The sequence below is a fragment of the Antechinus flavipes genome, chromosome 4, assembly GCF_016432865.1.
Source record: "Antechinus flavipes isolate AdamAnt ecotype Samford, QLD, Australia chromosome 4, AdamAnt_v2, whole genome shotgun sequence".
In the NCBI taxonomy this organism is placed as follows: domain Eukaryota; kingdom Metazoa; phylum Chordata; class Mammalia; order Dasyuromorphia; family Dasyuridae; genus Antechinus; species Antechinus flavipes.
Genome location: NC_067401.1, coordinates 188,353,386 through 188,368,667, shown reverse-complemented (window position 1 = coordinate 188,368,667; position 15,282 = coordinate 188,353,386). Strand labels below are relative to the sequence as shown.

The following is a 15,282-nucleotide window of genomic DNA, read 5'->3' as shown; positions in this document are numbered from 1 at the left end:
CAAAAGGATGTGTTTATACTCTATTGTTGTTATATATTCTCAGCAAAGTTTCCTAGTGTAAAGCTAAAATAGATTTTTTTTTTTTAAAGGTAGAAAGCACTTGTCATAAGACCCAAAGAAAAAGAACTTGGAATCAACTTACAGAAGAAAAAGTATAATAGAGAAAAAAAGCTCAAGGTAGGAGGTCAAATTCTCACTGCTTCTCTATAAAAATCCTTTTCCAGAAACTAGTTTTACTTACTGGAAGAGAGGGAGGGGGATAAAATAAAGGGGAGAGATAGAAAAGAGATGAGCACTTGTCCTGATTTAAGTCAACTTTATTTACTCCCAATAAACTTTTTACATGTCAATAACCTTTGCTTCCCTGTTCATCAATTATTGTGATCTACACTTTCATACACTCTGTACCCAAATTATATATTCTTGATCTCAACATTTACCTACAAATGTTCAGTCTCATAAATCTGAAATTCCTCTGACCATAATCTCATACTCCCTTTATCTCTTTCTATGCCTACTAAACTTATTTTTTTTTTTTTTGTCTTCAACACACTCTCTTTTCCTGCTTTCTAGGCCATAATCTCAGTTCTGGCCTCACTATTCTCCCTTAAAAATCTTGACTTTAAGGTTAATCAATCCAACTTTAACATTCTCTAACTTTCGATATTCCTAGATTTTTGTCCCACTGACTTTCTTTACTTTCTAAACTTCAATTCTAAATTATAATAAAAATAATTAACATCTATGGCACTTTATATTATTTCATCTAATCCACATAACAATCATGTGAGGAAAGTGTCATTTTACATTCCTATTTTAAAGGTGATGAAACTGAAGCTGAAAAAGATTAAGTTTGAACTCAGGTCTTCCTAACTCCAAGTCTATCACTCTATCCACTAAACCCCACCATTTGACTTCTCAACTCATACTCCCATGCAATACCAAGAGTCCATTACAAATTTAAATTATCCAATTTGAGCTCTCATTACTGTAATATCCCTTTCCTTCCTAGACTAACTCATTGTCCAAAGAGTCTGCTAAAAAGCTTTTATCTCCCTCTTCTTTAACAGAAGGCTTAGAATTATACTTAACTGAAAAAAGATCTCATGATGAGCCCCTTCTTTTCACTATGTCATCCTGTTTATACTATATTTTCATACCTATTTTTCACTTCCTTTGCACTGTATCAGATGTAAATATAGCTCTTCTCTTTCGGATTGGCTAGAAACTGGAAACTGAATGGATGCCCATCAATTGGAGAATCACTGGGTAAATTATGGTATATGAATGTTATGGAATATTATTGTTCTGACCAGCAGGATGAATACAGAGAGGCTTGGAGAGACTTACATGAACTGATGCTAAGTGAAATGAGCAGAACCAGAAGATCATTATACACTTAAACAACAATACTGTATGAAGATGTATTCTGATGGAAGTGGCTATCTTCAGCAATGAAAGAATCTAATTTAATTCCAATTGATCATTGATAAACAGAACTAGCAAAAGAACACTGGGAAATGAGTGTGGACTGCTTGCATTTTTGTTTTTCTTCCCAGGTTATTTTTACCTTTCTATATCTGATTTTTCTTGTGCAACAAGAGAACTGTATAAATATGTACACATATATTGTATTTAAGATATACTTTAACATGTTTAACATGTATAAGACTACCTGCCACTAGAGGAGGGGGTGAAGGGAAGGAAGGGAAAAGTTGGAACAGAAGTGACTGCAAGAGTCAATATTGAAAAATTACTCATGCATATGTTCTGTTAATAAAAAGATATTAACTTTGATCATCCTTCTCCCCCAGTTTTTCTTTCTCCCCTCTCCCCCCAAGGCAATTGGAATTAAGTGACTTGCTTAGGATTACATAGTTTATAAATATTAAATTCTGATTTCAGGTCTTCCTGGCTCCTGGGCCAGTGCTCTATCCATTGTACTACCTAGCCACCCTACCCTAATTTTCTTAATAAATTTCTCTATTTCCCTTCCACGATCTCTTTCCCTATTGTTTACAAATTTGCCCACATTTTCTCATTTTCACAGCCAAAATTCTAGAAAAAGCTACCTAAATTTATTGCCTTCACCTCTATCCCTTTCACTTCTCAACCCCTTAGTAATCTGTCTTTTGTTTCCCACTCCTAAATGAAACTTCCCTCTTCAATATCACGAATGATTTCTATTGCAGAATCCCAGTCTCTCCTTAGCTTTCGTCTTTCTTGAATTCTCTGAAGCATGATATACTCTTGTTCACTTTCTCCTTCCTAACACTCTCTCTCCTACTTGCTTCTATCACACTGTCACACTTTAGCTTTTCCTTCTATCTTTGGCAGCTACTTTTCAGAATCAAAATCTATAGCCCTTGTTCTTTCTAGGTATAGGTGCCTCTGTAGACTTTGCTCTGGTTCTCACACCACTGAATGTCATCAATTTCTATGGGTACAAAATATACAGATGTCAACTGCTCCAGGCCTGTACCTCCATCTATATGACCTATGGGCATCTCAAACATAGTCCCATCCTTTAAGATGCTCAGATGTGAAAGAGTAACCATGTTCAACTCTGCACTTTCATTCACAGTCATATCCAATCAGTTCCTCTATTCCTTGATTTGTTATCTTCTCTGCTCTCACACACAACCATCCTAGTTTGCAAGTAATCTCCTGTCCTCTTCCCTCTTCATTCTTCACATATTTTGCCAAATTTATATTCCTGAAACACAAGTCTGAGCAAGTCATTTCCCTAACTTGAGGTCTTTAAATGACTACCTTAAGCGTCTAGAGTAAAATACAAACAAATCTTAAAATATGTGCTACAAATCTGAGACTCTCAGTCTGTTTATAGTCTACGTTTCCAGGCTGATTTCACATTACCCACATTCATATACTCTACTCTCCAGCTCAGTACACATACTTGATATACTGTGAATATCTCCTAATTCTGTACCTTTTTGCTAGTAGTATGTTCTTCATGCCTAGAATGCTCTCCTCTCTCACTGCCATCTCTTAGAATATACCATTGAAGAAAAAAATATCCATCTGGATGTTAATCAATGCCTTCAAAAAAGTTGCTCCACCTCTCAGGATCCTTACTTTTCTTCAAAGCTCAATTCAGGTGCCACTTTCTCCAAGAATCCTTCCTTGACTCTTCCTCCAACTTCCCAGGTGTTATATTCTTTATGATCTCAATAACCCTTATTGGTATGCATTTTATCATTCCAGTAGAATATAAATTTACAAACATTTTTTGTAACATGTCCCTTCTCAAATAATGGTTTTTAAATGCATAAAATACACATGATTACAGAAGACTCAATTATATTCAAATAAAATTTATATTTTTTAAAAGACAAGTTAAGTTTACCAGCCCCACTTAAGAACCTGTTTTAGAAAAAATTGGATAGCTAGGTGATAATGAATATAGTGCTGGGTGAGGAGTCAAGAACTCATCTTCCCCAGTTCAAATCTGGCCTCAGTCACTTACTGTATGTCCCTAGGCAAATCACTTAATCCGGCTTGCTCCAGTTTCCCCATTTATAAAGTAAGCTGGAGAAAGAAATGACAAACCAAGGTCAGCTAGGTTTCACAATGAATAGAGTACCAGCCCTGAAGTCAGGAGGACCTGAGTTCAAATGTGATCTCAGACTCTTAACACTTCCTAGCTGTGTGACCCTGGGCAAGTCACAATCCCAATTACCTCAGCAAAAAAAAAAAAGAAAAGAAAAGAAAGGACAAACCAGTCCAGTATTTTCACCAAGAAACCCCAAATGGGATCACAAAGAATCAGATATGATTGAACAGAGTAGCTACTGCTTGTTTTTTTCCTTTAAATCTCTAGCGCCTGGCACAATTCCTTGTATATTTTTAAACTAAATTAAATTACATCATAGTGAGTTTCTTTGCCCCTACAAATATGAGATATGAGAATATCCTCCAAATATTCCATGATCTCCTAACATTCCTATTTCCAAACACCTAAACCCCAAGGCCGCTATTAGAAGGAAGTACAATTCACTTCACTTCCAGCATTTAGTAACCAGTCTCATGCTCCCTCTTCTCCCTCATTCCCCACAGACTTCCAAAGTAAGCTTTCATGACCAATCCATATGTTCTGCTTCTCAATCTAGACACTTTCTCTCCTATAACCTAATAATTTTGCCTTCTCATTACTCTCTAATTCTTCTTGTCTCAAATCTGTATCTCTCTCTGCAACTCAAGAGGTTCCATTTTCATTTCTCTGTGTCTGGAATTTTCAACCAATAAATCAAAGGATACAATTAAACTAGACTGAAATCAAATGTTTATTTTGCATTTACTATGTGTCAGGCAACATACTAAGCATTGGGGGATACAAATATAAAAACAAAAGTCTCTATCAAGGAATTTTCATTCTACTAGAAAGGTAAGGTATGTGCACAAATAAGTAAAAAGCAAGAAAAATTGAGCTATGGGAGACCACTGGGAAAATTAGGGAATGCTTTCAAGAGATGGTATCTAAGTTGATTCTTGAAGGAATATAAGGATTCTTAAAGGTAGAAATGTGGAGGAAGTGTATTCCAGGCACGGAGACCAGCGGTTTTTTAAGAAATTGTAGGTTAATGAAATAGAGCTGGGAAAATGGGGAGGAAAAAGACTGTGAAGAATCTTAAATGACCTCATAAGGAGTCTGTATTGTATCCTTAAAATTTAGCTGCTTTACCCCACTGTTTCTTCCCTCTAAAGTCATAGAAGTATCCTTTTCTTCAGTAAGGCTAATCCTTAGACTTATACCCTTTATTCTATGTCTGCCTGCCTACTCCAGAACTTTCTTTAAAAGTCATTCCCTCTCTCACTCAAATCTTCTATCTCTTCCTATTAACTGACTCTTTCCCATCTAGTTATAAACATGCCTAGGTTTTCCCAATTCTATTACAAAAAACTTTTCTAGTAATTATATTTGCCCCATCTAGTTACAATCCCATCTCACATCACTGCTAAATTTCTGGGGAAGTTGTCTTTGACATCTTTTTTTTTTTTTTTAATTTATGATTATGGAAATACACTGAGTTCTGATTACCCCCTTCTCTCTTTATGATATATAATACAAAATAATATTAGACAACCTTTTATTCTAACGCCCTTGGTCCAATCAGAATGAAGTCTTATCAGTTTTTATGAAGTTCCCAAAAATGTACTAATTGAAGACTTATATCATTTTTATTGAGGGCTTAACCAGTTTCTACCAGAAGAGAGAAGCAATAAATCAATGACCTGACTTAGAGAAAGATCTTTGATTAATTAGGTTTATAGAAGTAGCTCAAGTTCATCTTTGATCAGGCAGAAAGTATTCTTGGAAGAATGATTAAAGATGGATTGAATGGTTTTAGGAAATGATTCTCCAGGGTGTACAAATTGTTTTATTTGATAAAGCATCTGAGCTCTGTAAATACATTTTATTTATTTTATTCTTATATTATTCTTATTATATAAGAACTATATCTCTGGGAATTCCATAAACAGTAACTTCAAAATGGCTCAAGAACTTTTCAAAGACTGGATGGTTTTCTATATCTTTCTAACATTTTCTTCCTCTCCAAGCAGAAATGCTTAGAATATTTCAATTAATAAGTTAATCTCTGGCAAACTTGTGGCCAAAATACAATATATAGTATTTTCTTCCCCCACTATCTACTCTCTGTCCCAGTGGAGATAGTCCAGGACCCTGAACTAAAGAGTCATGGGAATATCAATATTCCCCACACCACCAATACCACTTCCAGCCTAGACATCACAACCAACCAGCATTGGGAAATAGAATCACTGTCAAGAAACGGCCTACCAATTGCTAACCAGGTGCCATCAAAAGTCTAGGAAGTGACAGAGCCCCTACACAAGTGATTCTGCTTACACCTCAGTCCCCACAACCATCATCACAGGAAGCAATTTTTATAGAAATGTGATCAGGAAATTGCTCCTGTTAGTACTGTACAACAGCCCCCACAGCAACTCTTAAGGACCAGAAAAGTCTTGCCACCAAAGTCCTTAGCACAATCAAAGGGTTCAACAACAGAATGGGATATGATTTTTTCTGTTAAGTGACATTATAAAGAAGTTGTATTAATAGCTTCTTTGCTGTTATACTATCAGAATTTATGGTGTTTTTCCACGTGACTTGTAACTAAATTAACCTAGATATATGAATTTTCCCCATTAAATTTGTGAACTCTTTGGCACATTTTTATATTTGTAACCCCAGAGTTTAGTAAGTGCATATAGTAAGTGCTTTATAAGTGCTTTTTCATTCATTTATTCAGGCTCTTAAAACTAGTGCAATTTGGCTTTCACTTCTGATGAAAACCCTCTCCTAATGATTTCCTAATCACAAAAATGTCTGTTTCCTAGTCACATCCTCCTTATTTTCTCAGCAACTTTAGCGAGAACTAATCACCAGTCCTAATAGATTCCTCCTTCAAATTCAGACACACTCTCTTAGTTTTCCTCTTAACTCTCTAATGGCTCTATCTCTACCACTTTCCCTAACTCTTCAATCCCTTCCCATCCATACACTTAATGCATGAATTCTCCAAGGATTAGTCCAAAGTCCTCCTTTCTTTACATGCTCTTCCCTAGTCAATTTCATTTATTCTCACTGATACTTCAACCTAGACGCAACCTTCTCAAACCTACAGATTTATTCTTTATTTCTTCTGAACTCATATATTTTTCCAACTGCAGCTCCACAAAAATATCCCATTTCACAAATTTCTTTCCTCCTAAATCTGCTTTTTATCATTTATTTCTTTCTGTTTCACCAGCATTCATCCTATAGCACTTGTTCAAAACCTCATGTTAATCTATTTTTCTCTCTCCTAATTCTTATCAAGTTCCTACTGCTTTCACTTTTATACCATCTCTCATATCTGAGCCCTCCTCCATACCCACTTGCTTATACAATTACAGCCTTTTAAGAAATATTACCTTTGTTATCCTTCTCTGGTACCCATTATTCATAGCATTACCTGAATAATCTCTTTTAAAATCTTCAGCAACTCCCTAACAAATAAAAATTAAACTCTTTTATCTCTTGTCCTGAAGTTTTCACATGGTAGTTATCATAGATTTTTTGAAACAGCAATTTAATAAGTATCCCTTGAATAAATCAAGTTAAAAGTGCATAAAGTTTTACTACCTAAAACTTTTATATTATTCATGTTTTCACTTTTCAAATATCCTGATTCCCACTAAATCATGCTGAATAAACTGATTCCCAATCTGATTTGAATGAATTTCCCCTTCCTCCATAAGACATCAACTACTAAACAGGAGAAAAGAAAGCTTTCATAAAGGATTCATAAATTCAAATGTTCCTGAGGGTCTATTCATCTAATAGAGAAGACAATTGTTTCTAAATTCAACACATTCCAGGGTTTATTCAGAAATAGGAAGAACCAAATTCAATACAGGCTTTTAATTATAGGATAATCTCTAAAATATTAAACTAACAAAAAAAGTAAATCAAAATTCAGATTTCTTGTCTAAAATTCAACACAGCATCATATTTGCTAGAGGTATAAAGATAAGACATGTAATTTCATTTTAGAGGGAACTCCCAAGTAAGAAAATACTCTTAACTAATGTAGGTCAGAATTTTATTTGCAACTCAGTTTTAGATGCCTAAAGTATAAGGTTCAGTGGTATGTCCAATGTTACCTAGACATTACATATCAGACACGTCTTGAACCGCTATCTGCCTTTCTTGCCATTTATTTCACATTGCCTCTCTTCACATTTATAATATATTTCTGTAATTTTTTTTATTATGAAAGTACTTTAATTAATTAAAGAAATAAAGTGTATTTCATTTGACCCATAGGGTGAAATAGGTATGTTTAGTCTTACTTTATAATATAAACCAGTTTTTAGAAGTTAAGCAATCTATCTACAATCACAAAATTGGCTTGAGAAAGAAAGATAGCGAGAACATATATGTCCTGCCCCTAGGGCTTCTGCCCTGATCTTTCTACCACACCATCAAATTTCTCAAACTTAGAATCCATAGAGGAAAGATTCTGTAGTGGATCCTCTAAGCCCTAAGAAGCACCACACAATCATACTCTTTCAAAAATATTTCTCTATCTGCTGAACATCTCTAAAGAACTCTTGATTCTTCAATGGTCTCATTCTAAATTGGTGGTAGTAGAATTCCTCAGACTTTTTACCCAAATCCTTCCCACTGTCCAATCCCACCTTGTCCTGACTGAAGCCGAAAATGAGACTCAATTGTTCACTTTCATATAGTAGTTCTCCTAAGTAGAGGGGAAAATTAAAGAAATAGAATGTGTCCATTCTTTACAAAGCTTTATATGGAATGCCCCCTTCAGGAGGACTATACCAGTACAATGCCCCCACAAACAGACTTCTAGACCCAATACAAGTTGAATCTTCTTTGGAACCAGGGACATCAAGACCCCAGGAGGAAAAGGAGATAGCATCTTACCACTCTTCTCTTCTCTCACTGGCACACCTTTCCACTAGGCCAATCCCATTTCAAAGCTTTAGATGAGAGCCCCAAATCCAAACCCACAAAAATAAAGTGCAGTTCTGTCTCCTTTGGTCTTAGTTCAAAGTCCAGAGAGCAAAGAAATGCAAAGTATATTCTGGAGAGAGGACAAATAGGATTATTGGGGCAGGGAGGAAAAAAGGGAAGGGAGGAGTTTGGGAGGAAGGTTGTATCTAAGCCCCTCCCCCCAACCTCTGGCTTCAGTATCTGTCCCAGAGGTCAGTATTTTGAGTTCAACAGGCATCTTAAACTTTGCGTCCAGTGAGCTGATGGTAATGAGGTATTATCCCATCTCTTATTCCAGAGAAACGGTATCTTGTGCTGGATGAAGAAGGAGGTCTGTCTTCTCCCACGGTATCAGAAGAGGTAGGCTTCAGAGCTAGCACACCATTAAAGGCAGATATGGATTGTTGACACCTGTGAGGTATTTAAACAAGATCATGTTCCTCTTCTTGTTCCAAAGCTTATTATTGAACATTTACACAAAATTCCTGTTATTTTTCTAACAGTCTATATGTTAGCTCACTTGGTAATTAAGTGGCAACATGGATTGAACTCAGGGCCTGAAGTTAGGAAGACCTGATTTTAAATACCATCTCAGAAACTTTCTGATGCTGGGTAAATCATTTAACATTTTTTTTTCTCAGTTTCCTCATCTGATAAAAAGGGATAATGATAGCATCTACTTCCCAGTGCTGCTGTGAGGATCAAATAAGGTAATAATTGTAAAGAATGCACAGTACCTGGTGGACAGTAAGATAGTAAACTCTATACTATCAATATTATTATTCAAGAACTTTAAGGAATCTAAGATTTTGCCTCTACTACGTTACTTCTGGGAGAAACTGTTACCTAACAGCAGACTTACAAACTAAAACAAATATTAAATATATAATAAATACCATTTTATGACTATATGACTTGAGATTTAAAAGGGGATTAATTTCAGTACAACCTATCTGTAGAAATTCCTCTGCTCCTTCCTCTGAATTAATGTTGGATTGGAAATCAAATGGTTTAAATCCTAGCTTTGCTATTTATCTATGTAACCTTGAACAGTAATTCAATCTCTGGGCCTCAGTTTCCTCATCTTTAAAATGAGAGTTAGCCTAACTATTCCCAAAAGTCTACTGGCACTTCATGACATTCTAAAATTCAGTTCTAAAATCTATAATCCACAATGCTATCCAATATAGGTCTCTTTTCTCATTTTTTCCCCATCTGCTTTCCTTAGGATCATCAATTTAAAAATAGAGATCTTAGCCATTATATATGTAGTCTGATCCCTGTAACTCACAATGAAATTTAAGTCCAAATAAATTCTGACTTGCCCAAAGTCCAAAAGCAAGTAAATAGCTTCAATCTTTCAGAATACAAGGAAATTCCTATAGGAGAATTGTGATCATCAAATCCTGCCTCTATCATGCCTCTATTTGTGACCTGAATTATCAGTTAATCTTTTCCATCTTGTTTACTCTTTAAGTACCCAAGTCAGTGTGGCACAATGTTGAAGGCCCAGGTTTATCACCTGTGTGATTCTGGAAAAGTCACTTTTTACTGGAGTTGTTTCCTGATGAATAAAATTAGGCTGGAATAAATAAATTATACAGTCTCTTGACTGTACAAAGCATCTAAATCTAAAATCCTAAGGTTAAATGACCTTCAACATCCCTCCCAACTCTTAACATTCTAAGTCTGATGAAAATGGTTATCTATATTCACAAAATTCGACTCCTTAGCATGGGATAATATATTCTGGATGTTTATGTCAACTTTTTTTTTCTGTGACACATTGCTCTAATTTGTCTTTATATATAACATAACTCCACCTTGGTTTTATTTTGCCCTCCTCTCAAGATTGTAAGGGAACCCTTACTCTCATCAACCTTGACCTAAAAGTCTGACACTATCTAGGCACCTTTCCTTTTATAACATACATTAAAAATTCATTTCATCTTCCCTCCCCAGATGTCATTTTCCTTTTAACAGCTAACTTTTTATATGTCACTCTTGTGATATAACTCCTTTACCTATGATATGTTATAAATGATTCTTTCCACGTATAAATATATATATATACTCCCATTTGCCCCTCCTATAATCAAAACCCCACCCCTCAAGTCCACAATGCCCTATTACCTCCCCCAAATGGATTATTACCTGGTCCCTGACCCACCCCTTAGCTCCAAGCCAGGCTCTCAGGCCCCTCGGGATCTTCTTAAGCTCGGTGTCCTAGCCCCTCCAATCCTGGCCCGTGGCCCCCGGCCACCTCTCCCCGCCCCCCTCCCAGAGGCCCAGCCCTCGCCTTCCTCTCCCCCCCCCATGCTCCACCGCCACTTCCGCCTGCATCCGCCGGAAGTGACTCCCGGGCAACTGCTACGGCCTGGAGCCCCGCCTCTTCATGTTTCCTTCGGTCCAGGCTTCGACAGGCTAGTAGCTGACTGACTCCCCTCTGGGTCTGGGGAGTGGGGTGTGGGGAGTGGGAAGTGGGGAAGTGGGGGCGAGAGATTGAGAGTGGGAAGCGGGGAATAAAAAGCAAGGGCGGAAAAGTTGGCCGGAGGGAGCGAGAAAGCAAAGGGCCGGGAGCGTAAACAACTGCGCAAGTCCGGCCGGGTTTGAAAAGGAACGCATGCGCACTCCTCCCCCCATCCCCGAAAACGGAGGGGGGTTGGGGTGACGAATAGGACTGTTAGGAGAAATGAGGGGTTTGTGGAAGAGCGCGTGCGCGGGTGTTTGCAAAAGTGCGGTGAACTGGTTATTGTGTTTTTGTGGTGTTCGGCTTTTTTTTGTTTGTTTGCTTTTAAAATTTTCTCCTTTTATTGTGAATTTAACTGGCGGCCCGCAAATTACCCGGGAGACTTTTCTGACTTCATTTTGCTTCACTTTCCTGAGTAGGTAGGCCTTTTTTTGTTGTATTTAAAAAAGTGAGCAGTTAACACCAGTAAATGAACAATTTGCCTGTAAAGAGAAAACTTTTTTTTTTGATGTGAGGAAGAACTTAGATGTGACCTTATATAATGGGTCAAATATTTTGTTGTTGGGTTTTTCCCCTTAAGGATAGCCCTAATGTTTAAAAAAACAAACAAAAAACAATTGGTACCTGTTAAGGGGGAGAGAACTTGTATTTCTTAAGCCTGCCTACCCATTCCTTGAATGTAGGAACCAGACTCATGTTAAAATCACCCCTTCCTCCTGCCCCAAGAAGGGCTCTAGACAGGCATATAATTTTAGGGAAAACAACGATAAAAGTCAGTTACACTAGCCCAAGTCAGAGGTTTTTTCTAAATTAGTTATGTTTTATTATCCTTGTTCCTCTTGTTTGGTTTGCATAAATTCATATAAGACTTGCTTGTCTATGCTCATAATAGTATTCCATTACATTTACATTACCATTTTAGCCACTCCTCAATCAGTATGATGTAAACTGTGTACCCTTTCATCTTGGGGGGGGGTCCCTGATATAAACTGGGTCCCCTTTAATCTTTGGGGGAAGGGTGAGCCTTGGTCTCAAACCCTCTTGTCTGTGGTGGGGAACACCCTTTTATTCATGAGAGAAACTCTCAGATAAGTAATCTCATTTAATGGGAGATCTTGGCCTGGGGCATAATTACAGCCTTCTAGTGAATCAAAAATTAGTCCTTAATTTCCCCAGCTTCAAACTTCAGAAGACTAATAAAAGATGACTCTGAACCCTGAATCTTTGCTAATGCCCTTCTGTACTTAGGCAGCTGGGTCTTTCTCAGTGTAAACCTTTGTAGAAGTACTAACAGGATTTTGCCCAGTGGTGAAGATATTTTATTCTGGGTGTAAATCCATTTTTGCAATAGTCCTAACAGGATCTTGCCCACTAAGAAAGCTATTTTCTTAGCGTAAATTAACCCATTCTTGCCACAAACCTCACATCTATATTCTTTGGGGTTCCTGTCACCGGCCAAGGGGATCCCATTGCTGTTAGGGGATCTTTCAGCCCTCAATTCTCATACCTCAACAAGTATGTATCTATTTTATTTTAAGTTCTTTACTACTACCAAAAGTGCTGTTAGAAATATTTTGGCATATATGGGTATGTGGGACAGTATCAACCACAAAAACAATCAGGACTCTGAAGTAAGAAAAAAGAGTTTTATTAGCATTGTTAATACCAGAGAAACTGAGGCAGACAGAGATTGGTTTTTAATCTTTAATGTGAAGAGGAGGCTAGCCCACCAAATGGGACTCTTGTCCAAAGCATATGAATAGGGTTTTAGCTAACTAGGGTTTGATAGGGGAAACAAAAGTAGATAATGTGCAAAGTCGCTGGAAAGATCGATAAGCCGTAATTCCAGGAAAGGAGCATAACTTAATCCTGACAGGATAGGGGTCAAGGTAAGAAGGTGGAGGACAGGAGACCGCAAGGTGAGGGGCAATACTCAAAAGGAGGGGGAATTATCGTAGCAAGTATTGAGATAAAGCGTCTGGAGTTATAACACAGTGATATGTAAGACTCAATTTCCAGTTGGCAAGGAAGAGAGGGTGGCTATGACACCCACCCCCCCACCCCCCATCCAGTGCCCAGCACCATTTCTCGAAAAAGAGCATCTCCCATCTGACAAGATAGTTTGTCAGTAAAAGGAGTACAAAGTAAGAACTGGAAAACACAAGATTTAGTAGCCTGAATGCCCCCAACCCCTTGTCGGGCCTTTTTTCCCATTGTTTGTGGAAGTGTTAATCTGAGGGGGCTTAATCTGAGAAATCTATTCCAGAAATAAAAGAATAAATTGCCTTTAAAGGAGGTATTGAAATGCTAATTAAGAGGAGTGGGAAACGAGAGGATGAACACCTGAAACTTTTTTTTTTTTTTTTAGCTATAGCTCTACTTGTTATTTTAAAGTCTCAAGTCACAAGGTATAGTTTAAGGCTATATTCCCATGAAAGTGTTTTCACTCAGTTTATCCCATACATGGGGACTTCCTTTTCATTATTGACCCCCAAAGGATGGCATATGCACTTCACAATGAAATCTCTAAATCAGTCAGTTAATCAAGAAGTATTAAGTACATACTGTAATATAGATATGTAGTACTAGGTGCTAGGTATACGAAGAAAAATAAAAACATTGCACTGCCTTTAAGATGGTAATGTTAAGAAGGGGGAAATATGTAAATATCAAGGTACATAAAAACTGTATAAAGAATAGATTGGAAATCTCAGAGGTTATGGCACTAATGGTAGGGAGGGAGAGGGGGACCTGAACCCACCTCCTGCCAAAGGAGGAGCCCAGTCTTGAAGTAGGCCTGTCAAAGGTAAGGAAAAAGCATTTCAGGTTTTGAAGACAGCTACAGTCAGGAGATGGAGAATCATGTGAAAGTAACAGCATGCATGCTAGCATAGCTTTGTTGTAGAATGTGAGGAGGGAAAATACTAAAAAAGTAGAAAGGAGCTAAATTAGGAGAGGTTTTTTGGTGTATTTATTGGGGGGGCTTTTTGGTTCTAACAGTAATAAGGAGCCACTGGAGTTTATTGAGTATAGAGCAAGTGTAGCATGTCAGATCCACTTCTAGATTACCCCGAATCTTGGTCGCTCAGTGGAGAACAATTTGGTGTCAAGAGATTTGGGACAGGAAGACTATTGCAATACAAGTGAAACTGAATTTAGGGTGGTGGCTGTGTGGATTAAAAGAGTAATTGAGACATGTTGTGAAGATAGGAACAGCAAGATTTAGTAATTGGTTATGTGGATATGAGTAAGTCAAAGACTGATAGTCTGAAGGTATATATCTGATGTCATTCCTCTGTGCAAGAAACTACTTCTTCACTCTTGGCTAGTAAGTAAAATAGACTGTCTTTTCAAATATAAAGACTTCTAGGTTATTGCACATGTGTTAGGAGTTTCCCAGAATAACTAGGCTACATAGGTTGGGCTAGTATCTCTTAAGGCTCTGACATTTAGGTTAGCATTTCTCAACATCTTACCCAGTAGACAGCTGCACAGTAGCTAGAGAGGGCTTGGAGTCAGAAAGACCTGACACAAGCCAAATGACCTTGGACAAGTCACTAGATTCTATCTCAAGTTTCCTCATCTGTAAAATGAGCAGATAAAGGAAGTGATAAACCACTCCAGTAGCTTTGCCAAGAAAACACCAAAATTGAATCACAAAGAGTTAGCCGTATTTGAAATGACTGAACAACTATCCAATAAATGTTGTTACTTTTTCCTTTAAAAAAATGTTAAAACTGCCCTAAATTATTTTTTCACTGGCTCAGGAAAATAAGTTGAACCATTGACAAATTAGAAGCTCCTTTCTTAGGCTCAAAACTGATGGATCACCAAGACCATATATCCAGTGTTGTGTGCTTGCTGAACATCTTTTTCCATGTTATGGTTTAAAAAAACTTTTTTATATAGATGGTCTCTTGGGGTTCTTATTTAAAGACATGACACTGAACCACTGGACCTGAGTCAGGCCTGGCCTGATATAGCCTTCAGGCACTGTAGCCATTATAGGACTTCCATATTGCTAGATTTGTTACAGAAAAGATAGATCTTGTACTAATCTGGTGATTAAAACAAGAAAAGAGATTTGTGAGTGGAGAGTAGGAGAAGAAATATACCAAACTTGGAGAGTATCACATGCTAAGATTTGAAGGTAGAAATTGACCTGACTTATTTATTTTCTTTTTTTTCTTTTTTTTTTTTTTTTTTATTGAGGCAGTTGAGGGACTTGCCCAGAGTCACATAGCTAGGAAGTGTTAAGTGTCTA

The 15,282-nt window shown here is 37.3% G+C and overlaps 1 protein-coding gene and 1 long non-coding RNA gene across 9 annotated transcripts in view; one reads left to right on the top strand and one right to left on the bottom strand.

The window, feature by feature from the left end:
- The window catches only part of MGAT1 (alpha-1,3-mannosyl-glycoprotein 2-beta-N-acetylglucosaminyltransferase), a 29,414-nt gene extending 18,599 nt beyond the window's left edge, over positions 1-10,815 (bottom strand). For 2 of the 5 annotated variants that reach the window (XM_051996083.1, XM_051996085.1), the window contains exons 1-2: positions 10,703-10,812; positions 8,480-8,959 (exon numbers count right to left, since the gene is read on the bottom strand). The gene's annotated coding sequence lies outside the window, so the exon portion shown is untranslated. Of the gene's footprint in view, positions 1-8,479; positions 8,960-10,702 lie in introns of all 5 variants that reach the window. The other 3 variants (XM_051996080.1, XM_051996082.1, XM_051996078.1) reach the window with 3 other exon arrangements.
- Positions 1-15,282, top strand: part of LOC127561020 (uncharacterized) — a 36,918-nt gene that overhangs the window by 3,402 nt on the left and 18,234 nt on the right. For 2 of the 4 annotated variants that reach the window (XR_007953448.1, XR_007953447.1), the window contains exon 2: positions 90-177. This is a non-coding gene — a long non-coding RNA (uncharacterized LOC127561020). Of the gene's footprint in view, positions 1-89; positions 178-1,316; positions 1,998-15,282 lie in introns of those variants that run through there. The other 2 variants (XR_007953446.1, XR_007953445.1) reach the window with 2 other exon arrangements.